Source organism: Euprymna scolopes, chromosome 40 (assembly GCF_053919585.1).
Source record: "Euprymna scolopes isolate OS-2025 chromosome 40, ASM5391958v1, whole genome shotgun sequence".
NCBI classification, from domain to species: domain Eukaryota; kingdom Metazoa; phylum Mollusca; class Cephalopoda; order Sepiida; family Sepiolidae; genus Euprymna; species Euprymna scolopes.
Genome location: NC_136521.1, coordinates 47084464 through 47098137, shown reverse-complemented (window position 1 = coordinate 47098137; position 13674 = coordinate 47084464).

Sequence of the window (13674 nt, the reverse complement as noted above, 5' to 3'; positions counted from 1 at the left end):
ATTTATTGCGCACGCCTCTTTTTATAGTTAAATAACCTGCTTAAAGTTGTGTGTCGCCGTAGCTCAATGGTTAACGTAGCAAGGTTTTTTTTTTCACACATTAATTTCCAACTCAAGGGTACGGGTTCGATTCTCATACTCACCTATCAAAACATTTTTTTTTATTATTTAAACTCCCCCCCCCCCCCCGGAGTTTTGATTTACCTCAAGACACCCGGGCATCGCCGGGTACCACCCGCTAGTCTATATATATAAAAGCGAAAATGTATGTATGTACGCTTTTCCTCGATGTCCACAAAAGGCTTCTTTCAGAGAAGCGCTCGCTCAGTTCACAACTTCTTAAAACTTTTTATATCATCTATAAATTGTAATATCTCACACTTAACTATGGAGCTCGCCCGTCTATTTAATTTTATTGACTTTCAAGCGTTAATTATTCAACATTTCCTGCATCGGCACGCGTTACATTCAGTTTTCAGAATAAAAAAAAGCGAAACTCGACTAATCACTGGCCGAAAGCCAGTGGTCTCTAGAGAGCTAAGTAACGTTTGGTCAATGTCGACTTCGTCATATCAGACGGTAGCTTTCATTTCGAGACGAGACGCTCCCCCTAATAAACAGGGAGCGAGTTTTTAAACACAAACAAATCGATTTATTGACCTCAGTAAAAACTGTCCCGCACAAAATGCTAACTGCTGAATACCTATCGCTGTCACGTCAATCAAAAACGCGCACCTGTTTTTTTTTTCACACTTTACTATTTTCCAACTGCACGTCAAGGCTTCGTTTTTTTTTCACGGGCACCTGTTTTTTTTTCACATTTCGGGTTTTTTTCACACACACCTACAAACACCCGGGCAACGCCGGGTACCCCTCGCTAGTATTATATAAAAGTCAGTGTGTGTGAATTCCTTCCTAATAGATTCCACAACAGCTGCGCCTATCTTTTGCAAATTTCGCACAAAGTTAATTTATATGTCTGGCAGTGTTCTTTGATATGTTTTGTACAGAAATTTATCTGATTAGTATTGAAAATCGAAAAAATCCAATCCTAAAAAGTTTTTTTTTTCTTATAAATATATAAAAAAAAATTTTAGACGGATATTTTACACAAGCGGCTGTGCCGCGTTGGCACACACAACGCCGAGTCAAATGCAACATCGAGTTCACTCAACATCAAGTACACTTAACATTGTCTTACCACCAATGCTTACCTTGTGAACTCAGAGTATGGGAAATTCCCATACGCACAAAACAAAATCACTGAAAAAAACAAAAATACTCTAAGGGTAAGGATAATGAGTAAACGTTGAATAAAATGATGGTTAAAATTATTACGAACTTGCCAGGATTCGAACCTGGAATCTTCTGATTCGTCTTGTGCCACAAGTCCTATCAGTATGCCGAAAGATGTTACCGCGACTGTATACAGTGATAAATTCCATTGACATGGGCAGGTAAATTTTTCGGCAATTGCACAAAACGGTCCAAAACCCCTTATTTTGGGCTTTTTGTGTGACTCGGCGTTGTTTGTTACGAACCATATATACATAAGGACAATCTAGGGATGCATACCTTTTAAGTAAAAAAAGAATTTTTAAATTCGGTGCATCCGTTCGAAAGTTTTATTGGTATATATAAACACTTAGAATTTTATTAATAGTAAAGATTACACCGACCAAGGGAAATAATAAAATCTCAGTAAATCATTTCTTGTAACCCCACCCCCCACCCCAGATTTATTGTCATCTGGAGATATAGTTCAGTGGTAGAGCATTAGAGTATGGATCAAATGATCCCCTGTTCAAACCCGGGTGTACCTCATCATTTTAATTTTTTCTTCTTAATAAGTTCAATTTATGATAAAAAAACTTTGCATATTTTAAAACTAAACATTAATCAGAAGTGACTTTTCCAGGGCATTCATCGTCAAGCCATTTATATTAGCTGACATGACATTGTAAACAAACAGACAGAATTTGATGAACAACATTATCATTATTTTTTTTTGTATCTTTTGTGAATTAGTCCACCAGGCAAATTATTCCTCGTAATATATGATATTCAATAGAGAATTGATTCTATAATAATGCATACACAATCTGCATGAATTAAAATATCATGTTTAAGTGTATTGTATGACCAGGCAACGCTGGGCGTTCAGCTCGTCTATAATATAAATCTCACCTGCCTGTTTAAATGTATGTATGTATGTCTACCTAAAGTTTTGGACAGAGGTGATGGATTTTCACAAGATCAGTATCATTTCGAAGCTCAACGTCTCAGATGACAAATGTTGAAAAATTGGCTAAAAACATTAATTCCTTCACCCTCAACCGGGCAGTTGTCTACAAGGAAGGGTCGATTTTTTACGAACCATTTTTACAAGTCATCATATCGGTTGGATTAGCTTTGCTTAATTTTAACGTTCTGAACTTCCGGTCGCATCATGGAGTAGCGGTAAGACGTCAGATTTTCTTTCACTTTTTCTGCTTTTGCGTCACGGGTTCAAGTCTGCCTGCCTACTAACACTTTTTTTATTTATTTTTTTGCTCAACACACACCTCCAACACCCAGGCTAGTCTAATAAAAATAATAAAAAAACAGATTTCTTTTTGTTTAAGACTATTAACAATACCTACCAGATGTCTCGGTCTAAACTCTGCCAAAATTAATATTATTCTCTACGTTTCAGGATTGATCAAATTTTTTTATGGAAAAAAGAACGAAAGACAAGAGAATGTTAATTGACCTCAGTCTTAAAAACATCAAGTCTTATAGGTCATCATCATCATCATCATCATCATCCAAATATTCTATTGTTGGCATTAGTTTTTTGTTTTTTTTACACAGTTATCACCATTTATCAAGGCCCGGAAGCCACTCAGGGATAAGGGTTATTGCAAGTACATTACGTTAGTGTGGAGATTTGATGAAGTGTTTACTTAAGGGGGCGAACGTTGGACTTGAAGACATCCAAGTTGTAGTCCGGTGGGAAGCAGGCAGACGGAAGAGAGTTCCACAGGCGTGCAGTTCTAAGAAAGAAGCTTTGTTCATAGAATCCGCGTTTTGATTTAGGCACAGATATAGAGTGGGGGAAATTTTTCACAGTGGTTTCCCACCGATATTTTTCTAATCAGAATTCTTTTTAGAAAGACATTAGGTGTTTACGGGGGGTAGGGATGGGGGACCACATGAAGGTTGCCAACATTCTAAGTAAAGTGATCTTTTTGTGGAACAAACCGAATTCAAACTTGGGACACCCAACTCGCCAATCCGTCACTTCCCCGTCTTATAAGGAGGACGGAAAGAGTTCTACGAGCTTGTAGTTCTTGTAAAGAAGCTACTGGAATAGGAAGCTGTATTACATGAGGCATCAAAACAGCGAATTGATGGAGACCTCTACACTCACACCACTAATCAAAAAACTATTTTGTTAAATAAAACTATTTTTTAATATTTTGATATATAAATGCAGTGTTCAAGTAGATTGCTATTTTATTTTATTGCAAAAAGGTTATATGAGTTGAAAATCTTTTTTTTTGATATAGGTGTCCCGTGAAAATTGAAAAGAACTCAATAGTGTGCACCCATGTATAAAAGGTTGGGAACAACTGATCTCTCTCTCTCTCTCAAGGCATATTGCTACTTGGAACGGTATGGGCTACTATCTGGGATTGTGTCTAAGTTATGTTAAGACAGTGGGGAGTTGAGCAGCGAGATGCCTGTTCACATTACGTTTAAACGTCTTCATGTTAGTACAGTCAGAGAAGCAGGGAGAGAATTCCAAAGTTCAGCACCCCAAGAAAGTAGAACGCTTTCTGTCATATAGGGACCTCTACAGTGAAGGGGTGAGATTTTGTTACTAAAAAGGAATACGAACCTGGTAAAACTTTAATTTTATAACAAAAGATATTAAATGATGACACTATGGAGAGGTTCTTTAACACTCGGGACACAGCTGATTTATACACAATGTATCTAAGTTGTGTTTCCTCTTGTGAGTTTGTATTATTTAAAAAAAAATTTTTTTATACTTGTAAACCAGTGTTTGCACCTTTGCAGCATCAAAACGGCAAATTGATGGAGAGTCAAACAAGCTGGAATAAATCAGAAGATTCTGAAGAACACAAAGTCATTAATATCGGGAAAGTTATTAACGTCCAAATAATGAAGCATATTTCTCTCATCAGGTTGTCAATAACAAAAAAACTCTCTGCGTTATTTGGATTACGTTTCTTGGTTGATGTAAACTCCAATCTTCTTCAGGTGTGTCATGTCGAAGTTGGGAATTTGTATGAAATTTCAAAAGGAGCCCTTTATTCAATCCACAGGAATAGCATGCTCTTGTTTCATCAACCACGACCGGGGAGAAGTTCTAAGTAATTCTAAATTGTATTTGGAGTGTCACCCATATTAAGGATTGAACCATCAACCATGATAAGAGGGTAACTTAAAACCAAATTTTACCAAGAACTTTATTCACAATGCGGAATAGGAGTTTTGGGAACCTTAAGCCTTATTTTTGCTTTTACAAGTACAATCTTACTTATGACTATTGCTACAAAATTTAATTTATAATTATTGTCGTAAGTAATAAAAAAAAAATTCTTAAAGTTGAGTACTGTTTCGGAGAAACTGAAAAAAAAATCGGTCAGCTAGCCTTGTGTGTAAGATCATAACTTCCTGTTTCTAGACAAGGCATGAACCCACTTATTATAAGTAGTTAAAAAAAACAAAACTTATTTCAAGGTCAAAAACTTGCCAATGTTAGATGGAATAGATTCTAAAATCCAGCAATTCTTCTCTCTTTGTCAGAAACATCACTCCTGGAATGAGGACAAAGACAAAATAAGGGATCGTCTGTATTAAATGTTACAATTTCCTGATGATGAATGGTGGCCCTAGGGTATGTTTCTTACGAATGGAGCCAAAGGTGGCTTTCTTGCAGGGTTCGAATCCTTTGACCATCATTGTCATCTCCTGCACTGATGATTAAATAAGCATGAAACACTAGTGCCTGTAAGTATATAAAAATAATTATATATTTAGAATCATCAGTTCCCATACTGTGGTTAATTCTGTATTAGGTTTGCTTAGTAGGTGATTATCAGTCAGCATCTGCGTTGTTTCTTGGAGTCGCCTTTCTCTACACTGTTTTTCTCCGTCTATAATTTTTACTTTGTCCCACAAGGATAAATGGTTTCTTTTTATCTCCGTATGTAGTCAGCTACAAGTGACTTTTCAATCTCTTTATCTATTACAGCTTTCATACATACAGTTCTCCGTTATGATTTTCACTGTACGGGACTTGACTTGCACAAAATGTTGTTCAAGAGTTGACTCACTCCTGAATACTGTCCTGATGTCATGTGGATTACATATTCTCTGATTTTTTTTTCCAACAATGCATACAAAATGTGCTGGCAATTTTTTGTTTTCTTTTGGTGTTTTGTCCAGAGGTCTTTCAGTGAACGGTTTCTTTTAAACTGTCCATTTCCTCTTGACATGAATTGTGATTACTACATATTCTAAAGTTTAACAAGATATACTTGAAGGTCAAAGGTTACATCGACTGAAACATAGTGCGAATAAAAGTCAAAATAAGAACAATAGTCCTAATAATCCAAACAATCAATCCTCATCTCAAAAATTAAAGAACAAGAACTACTTTTGAAATCTCAAGTGTCATCAAGGCCAAAAGGCCACTAAATGATAAAGGTTAATGAATATAAGGTGTTATTTTAGTAATCATCAATGATGTAAGTTGGGTAGAATATAGTTATTTAAGGGGATGGGTCAACAAGAACTTGTTTACATTGTACTTGAAGGATATAATATTGTAGTTGGCCGGGAAGCAGGCCACTGTAACAGTATTCTATAAGTGGGCAGTTCTAGGAAAGAAGCTTTGTTCATGGAATCTGCGTTTAGAGTCAGGCACAGATAGAGAGTGGGGGAATTATATATAGTAGTTGTAGCTAGTTGAATGTTTTGTGAAAGTCCGGCAAACTGAGACCATATATTGGAGCTCTCGTAAGCACTTGCCATGAAAATAAGGATAGAGCAGAGACAGTTATTTGGGAAAGAGGTTGCAGCGAAGAAGCCATTGCACCTTTTTAGTTAAAAAATGATGTTAGGAGGACAAACTGCTGAACATTAGTACACATTTAGAACAAATCTGGTAAAACTTTAATTTTATAACAAAAGATATTAAATGATGACACTATGGAGAGGTTCTTTAACACACACTCGGGACACAGCTGATTTATACGCAATATATCTAAGTTGTGTTTCCTCTTGTGAGTTTGTATTGTTTTTTTTATACTTGTAAACCAGTGTTTGCACCTTTGGCAATTGCCAAGATGACACGGCCAGAACAGAAGGTGAAAGAGAAGAAAATCATTGCACACACAAATGTTGGGGCTGGCAATAATTGAAAAAAAAAAATACTAAAAAAATAGCATAGTTTTACAAAATGAACTCTCCTTTCAGTTTTTTTGTTTTTTTTTTCAGGAAATCCAGAGCATTTTTTTTGTCTGTTTAACATTTACACTGAGACAATTTCCATATAGGATTCAGCAAAAGTACAGAATAGTTGACACTTGATAAATTACAATTTCCCCCCAAAACCATTAGTGATTATTATACTACTACCTTACATTCATTAACCCTTATCCTCAAGTGGCCTTCGGGCCTTGATGAGTGGTGACTACCAAGTAAAAAAATAAATATTACATAACTTAAATAAACATACTAGAGTTATTTTTTTACTAACTTGGTTAGTTTTAACACTTGGAAATGATTTATAAATTTTGTTAAAAAAAAAGTACAGAATAATTAACGATTATATATATATATATATATATATATATATATATATATATAAAATGGTGAAACTTGGCCAGTTAACAAACGTAAACAATTTAAAATGGATTTTAAAATGATAAAACATTTTATAAAATGATTCATTGCTTAAAAACAATGGTTACTGTCCCCCACTCCTAGTTTACGAGTTATTCACTGTTTCCTTTATAATAATTTTGTTCTGAGGATGGGGCATTTTACCGACTACAAGACATTCACCTGCTATCTCATACATTCAAACCAAGAGATCTTTTTAAGATTCTAACCGTCCCTTTAAGTGTAATTGTTGGTATCTCTCTTTCACTTATGTATGGCATAATCACGTTGACACACCAGTTCCCGTCAGATCCCCGAAATAAGCAACGTTGAGCCTGGCTAGTACCAGATGGGTGACCATTTGAGAATTCTAGGCGCTGTATGTGCTTTCCGCTTAATCTTGGCATTTGTTTCCAGTCGTTCTGAACCTTCACTTGCTACTGGTATTCAACAAATCAGGAAAGGTGTGGTTGGAGATTGTGCAACTCTTGCTACAAAAATTTCATGCGCAGGCACCCTTACCCTGGGTATCCATAGTCTGTTAAGACCGAAGCAAGAATAGCTCTTGTACTTGGCTCAACAGATATTTGTTTATAATTTTAATGTTTGAAAAAAAAAAAAAAAAAAAAAAAAATTTTCCACATGTTAAATTAGCCAGATTTATCCTAATTTTTTTATGGAAATTGTTCTAGACAAGGCATGAACCCACTTAATGTAAGTAGTTAAAAAACAAAAAAAAAAAAAAAAAACTTATTTCAAGGTCAAAAACTTGCCAATGATGTATTAGATAGAATAGATTCTGACCCAAAAAGCAGCAATTCTTCTCTCTTTATCAGAAACATCACTCCTGGAATGAGGACAAAGGCAAAATAAGAGAAGCAATAGTTCCTACTAGACTACCCGTGACCCATTGGGTCAATATGTTATATTAGCTATGGAATTCATGTATGAGCGTGACACTTGTGACATAAAGAAAATAGTATTTTTTTGACATAACAGAAACATTTCTATGAAAGTATATTAAAATAAAAAGATCACGTATGGATAACTCAAACATGAAAAAAAAAAATATCCTCCCTATTCGTGTAAAATTACCTATTTTTCCGAATAATCGCTCAAAAATTGAAAATTAAACATGATTTTCCTATGAATCGAACGCCGACGAAAGTCATTTAGCAACAACGCACATGAACCTACCAATGAGAAATATAAGAATGAAAAATCCACATTGGAATCCTTCAACCAAGTTATAGAAACTTAAAATCTAAAAAATAATAATTAATAAAACCTGAAGCAAAAAAATAAAACCTAAATAAATAAAATAAAATAAAACTAATATTGAAACGGATTAGTAAATGTGTCAACAAATTCACCGTTCTCACACAAGTATTTTGTATCTAGAAATGTAAACAAAAAATAAAAAAGAAGGAAGGAAGGAAAATGAACGGATAAAGAGTAGTAGTAGTAGTAGTCTTGGGTTTACTACAATTGTTCTTATGTTTGTCAACCAGTTAAAGTTGTTTAGCTATAAGAAAATAGCGACAGTATAGTTGTAATAAAGAATAGTTGCACAACACACCCACTCTTCCCCATGTCAAATAATAATTTGGAAATAATAACGTTAATATTTCAGTGCGCAGGTCAAAATCTGCAAAAAAAAGTAATTTGTCTTTATTTGTTTACGTTGTTATGGGTTAATGTTTATGCTCGCGCAACTGGATGTCGTAAACGGGAAAGTGGGTTACATCACTTGTTACAATGTCATTTGAGTTTTATAATTATATAGATTTACAATGCCTCTCCATGGGACAGAGTTAGACACCAGGGAGAAAAGAAACAAAAATAAAAATTGTCTCAATTGCAAAGGATTTCTCCTTCACTGACAGAGAACAAGAAATTGAAGTGCAGCATCTGAAAAACAGATATTACACTTTGATTTTGGCCCAAAGGTGAAAAGCAACATTTACGCAGCTGCCGAAAGTAAACCCAAGATCTAGTTTCTATTCTCCTACTAGTTTTTTATAGAAATTATGTGTGTTTTTTTTTTAATTAATTAAATTTGGGGGAGGGAAGGAGACTTATGGGCTTTTGAATGTTAATTATTTTGGACATCTAAAATTCATTAACTCTATTGGCCTTCGGGACAAGATCAAAGTGCAGTATCCGTTCCGGCAGATACTGCAAGCAAAGACCCTATGTGGGGGCAACCTCACATATAAGACCTTGGTCAATGTAGGGGCAACCCTTCATATCAATTGTCACTATCCAGCTCCCCTACTCCCCGGGGATTTGGTCCCCATTTCCCCTTCACTCCTCACTTTAAAAATCGGCCTTGTGCCTAATTTGCTCAGTGGGGGAGCAAATAAATACCTCAAAGTGTAGTATCTGTTCTTCAGATGCTGCACTACAATTTCTTGTTCTTTGTCAATGGAGGAGAAATCCTTCACGACTGAGACAATTTTTATTTTTGTTCCTTTTCTCTACGTTAAAAAACGACCCTGGTGTCTGACTGTCCCGTGGGGAGGCATTGTAAATAGGAACTCTAATGAATATATCTCCATTTAATTTCAATGCATGAGAGCTTGAACATTGTTGTCAACTGTAGAAGTTGGGAAGCAGAGAAATAAACGTGAAAAAGGAAAATTGTTAATGTTTATCAACATTCCGTCTATTATTAAAAGACTTTCTCAAGATGATTGATGTGAAGAAATAAATAGAAGTTAAAATTTGAAATAAACGACTGCACCTATTATGTAGAAATTATTGTTAATATTTATTTTTTTAAATATTAAGAAATTAAGTTTCAGCACTCTTTAGGGAATTAAGAAAAAATGGTCAACTTTAGCGCAAATGCAGCATTTTGACATCTGATCTTTTAATACTCTCTGACTGTTTCATACGTATAACCATTGACTGCATTGATAGGTACTTAATTTCCTTCAATTCTTGTGTTAATTGCTGGTGGTCTTGAGGTAGAATTCTAGCCTATGGAGTCAAGGGTGACTCGGTTTGACTCTCCCAACCATCAGTAATTGTCACTTCCTACACTGATAATTGCATAAACATGAAACCAGTGGAAATCTCCACACTAACGTAATGTACTTGCAATAACCCTTATCCCTGACTGGCTTCCGGGCCTTGATAAGTGATCACTGTGTAAAAAAAAAAAAAAAAAAAAACTTACACTCATTAACCCTTAGCCTCGAATGGATTTTGGGCCCTCCTATGTAGTGACTCCCTTGTAAAAAAAAAAACAAAAGGTAGAAAACTGAGATGTACGACACAATCACATTGACACACCGGTCCTCGTCAGATCACCGAAGTTAAGCAACATTGAGCCTGGCCAGTACCAGATGGGTGACCATTTGGGAAGACTAGGCGCTGTATGTACCTTCTGGGAAGGTTGGGCGTGGGCCCAGCCCCTCACCCTGTAAAAAGAACGCCTCGCTACAAAAAACATCTACAAAAAGTTGTAGATGGCCTATGCCCCTTCAGGGGCTCAAGGGCTATGGATGGAGAAAACTGAGACTGAAACACAATCCATCTATATCTACCTAAACTTATATTTATTTATTAGTTTTTAAAAACAGTAATCTACGTACATGCGTGTTTCGAAGTAATTACCAGTCAGCGTAGTTCAACTGTTTCTAGGGATCAAACGTCAGACCATGTTTACCACAGTCCGGTGCCTTAACCGTTAGGCCACGAACCCTAGATGACTTTACTGTTTATTTTTATTGCTTATAAACTTAGATTTGTTATTGTTGTTTTTTTCAAGCTATAAACACCTAAACTTATATATATTTAAAAAAAAAACCCAAAAAACAACCAAACCCGTTCCGCTGGCCTCCTTTCTAGCTGTTTACAATATTAACATCTTCAAGTTCTTGTTGAGTCGTCCCCATAAATAATTCCATTTCTACCCTATTTAAACCACTAATTTTTACTATGGTGTTGTCCTTATGACCATCATCCGCTCATTAACCTTTATCCTCAAGTGGCTTTTGGCCCTTGATAAGAGGTGACTCCCTTGTAAAAAAAAAAAAAAACAGCAAAATAATAACTTAAGAGAACCTAAATTCAGATTGAAGCTAGCTATTTTTACAGCATAATCACGTCGATGCACAGGTTCTTTATTAGATTACCAAAGTTAAGCAGCATTGAGCCTGGTTAGTAGCAGAAAGGTGACTATTGAGAATACCAGGCGCTGTATGTAAAAAAAAAAAAAAAAAATCTCAACATTTTTCTTTCTTAATGTTTTATTCACCTCAAGCAAGGCATATTGCTACTTGGGCGCAAACAGCTACTTTTTAGGACCATATCTACAGAAACATTATATAGGGAATTGAGCAGTAAGATGTCTGTTCACATTACATTCAAATTTCTGCATGTCAGAACAGCAAGGGAAGCAGGAGACCGGAAATAATTCTGAAGTCTCGCAGTTTGAGGAAAGAAACTATTAGCATACAAGGGAAGGGGTGGGATTTTGATGCTTATTGGGCTAATTGAGGTATTTACTTAACGGGAGCAAAAGCTCCATGAGTTCATCAGAGCCAATTCTATTAAAATACTTGTAACACAAACACAAGAATGCAGCATTGCAGTGATGGAACAGGAGCTGGAGCTTGGTTGAGAGTGTAGGACCTATTCGGTTAGAGATTCTTTTTTAAACAAAAGGAAGAAACTATTTAGAGAGAAAAGGCTTTCCGCACATCTAGGGCCTCTACAGTGAATGGATTGGGATTATGTTGCTTGTCAAGATAGTTGAGATATTTATTTTGAGGGGAAAAACTGTTACAAGCCTATTCCATTAAAATACTTGTAAAATTGTAAAACAGGCACAGGGATACAGAATTGCAGCAACAAAACTCCATGCAGGAGTGAATGGTGGTCTTGCAGAGATACAGGATACTCTTTAGTGAGCACTTTTCTAACATGGTGGAGAGGATCCACCTCCTTTGCAGGAGGCTTCAGTATTTTTATTCCAATTCATGTTGCCTCCTTGGAAAAACCTAAATTGCCGTCTGTCTTGACCAGGATGTATATGCGACTAGGGACAGCTTGTAAATTTAATATTCTATGACACTTCCTCCTCTGGAGGAAGCTGGTTTAAACTCGTCTAGGATAAATGCCGCTATATTAAAAAAAAAAAAAACATTTTTTATAAAGCTATTTTTTACGCCACATTTCAGGTAAAATTTTCTACCTTTCAACTTCCTGTTAAAATCGAAGTTAGAAAAAAAAAAAAAAAGGAAATTTCTGTCTACTTCATGGATGTACAAGGTATTTCAAATTTTAATGTCCGTTTTTTTTTTTTCAATAAGTCATTTTGAGAAAATCTTTAAATAATAAAGACAAAGCAGTAGCAAACAGAAATAGTTTTTATACGTTTTTTTTTTTCTTTTTACTTGAGTCACCACTTATCAAGGCCCGAGGGCCACTCGAGGATAAAGGTCAATTAATGTAAAGTAGTAGTGTCATAATTATTGATGGTGTAAATTGGATAGCATTTGATTATTTATGGAGACGGCTCAACAAGAATTTATTTATATTGGATTTGAAGGTTTTATATTCAACCGGGAAGCAGGACAGCGGAACAGTGTTCCACAGGAAGGCAGTTCTGAGAAAAAGATTTTGTTCATGGAATCTGCATTTAGATTTAAGCACAGATAGAGAGTGGAGGGGAAATTATGATTATGGAATTAATAATACAAACTGAAATTGGAAATCGCTGTTTCAGTCAGAATGTCTGAAATGTGGGTTGGCATTTTTATTACATATGGATCGGGTAATTCTTTCTAGGATTGTTTTAATTACTGATCATAATATATGCGCAAATGAATTTAGTTGATGGGTTGTCATAAATGCTTGCCTTGTGATCTTTAAAAGGAAAATCTTGGGGTGCCTGGGGTTAGGATTTCGGTATAATTTTTAATATTCATTTTAGTAAATTTTTAGTGTCGACATTCATATTTCTAGAGTATTTAGCAAAGCAGCTTTATAGGATTTGTTGAGTTTCTTCTATATTTGGTCAAATATTATGACAAGAATTAACAGTAATAATTATGTGCTCTACTTTATTAGGTTGAGAAGAAAGTTGTGGATTTTTAAATTTTGATTTTAAATGATGTATTTTCAAATAAATTTTTGTTATGATACTTTTACTTTATATATAACTAGCGAGGGGTACCCGGCGTTGCCCGGTGTTTGGTGGTGGTTAAAAAAAAAAGTAAGTATGAGGATCGAATCCGAACCCTTGAGGCAAAGTTGTGAAAAAAAAAAAAAAAATGCGACGTTAACCATTGCCCCACCGCGATATGCTTACGGAAACATGTTTGAATTTATTTAATTAGTTGGATTTAGCAGGTGCTCGTTTTAATGAGGTCAAGTTTGACTGCGGGATTTCATTTACTGCTCAACGCCCCCCCCCCTCCACGATGTTATAGGAAAAAGACTAACCCACAGCGACAAATATTGAATATTTATCTTCCCGAAATCGACCAAATTAAATAGACAGGAAAGCTTCGTTGTTAACTGTGAGATATTATGATTTATATGTGATATAAAAAGTTGTGAACCGACCGCTTCTCTGAAAAAAGCCTTTTGTAGACATACAGAAAAAGCGAACACATATACACACACATACATTTTCGCTTTTATATTTATAGAGTTTAAAAAGTGTTTTTCACGCAATCTCATCGTTTGATTTACAATCGTTTTAAAACAATTACGTATTCTTTTAACATGGAATATAAGATGGAAAAAAGCAAATTC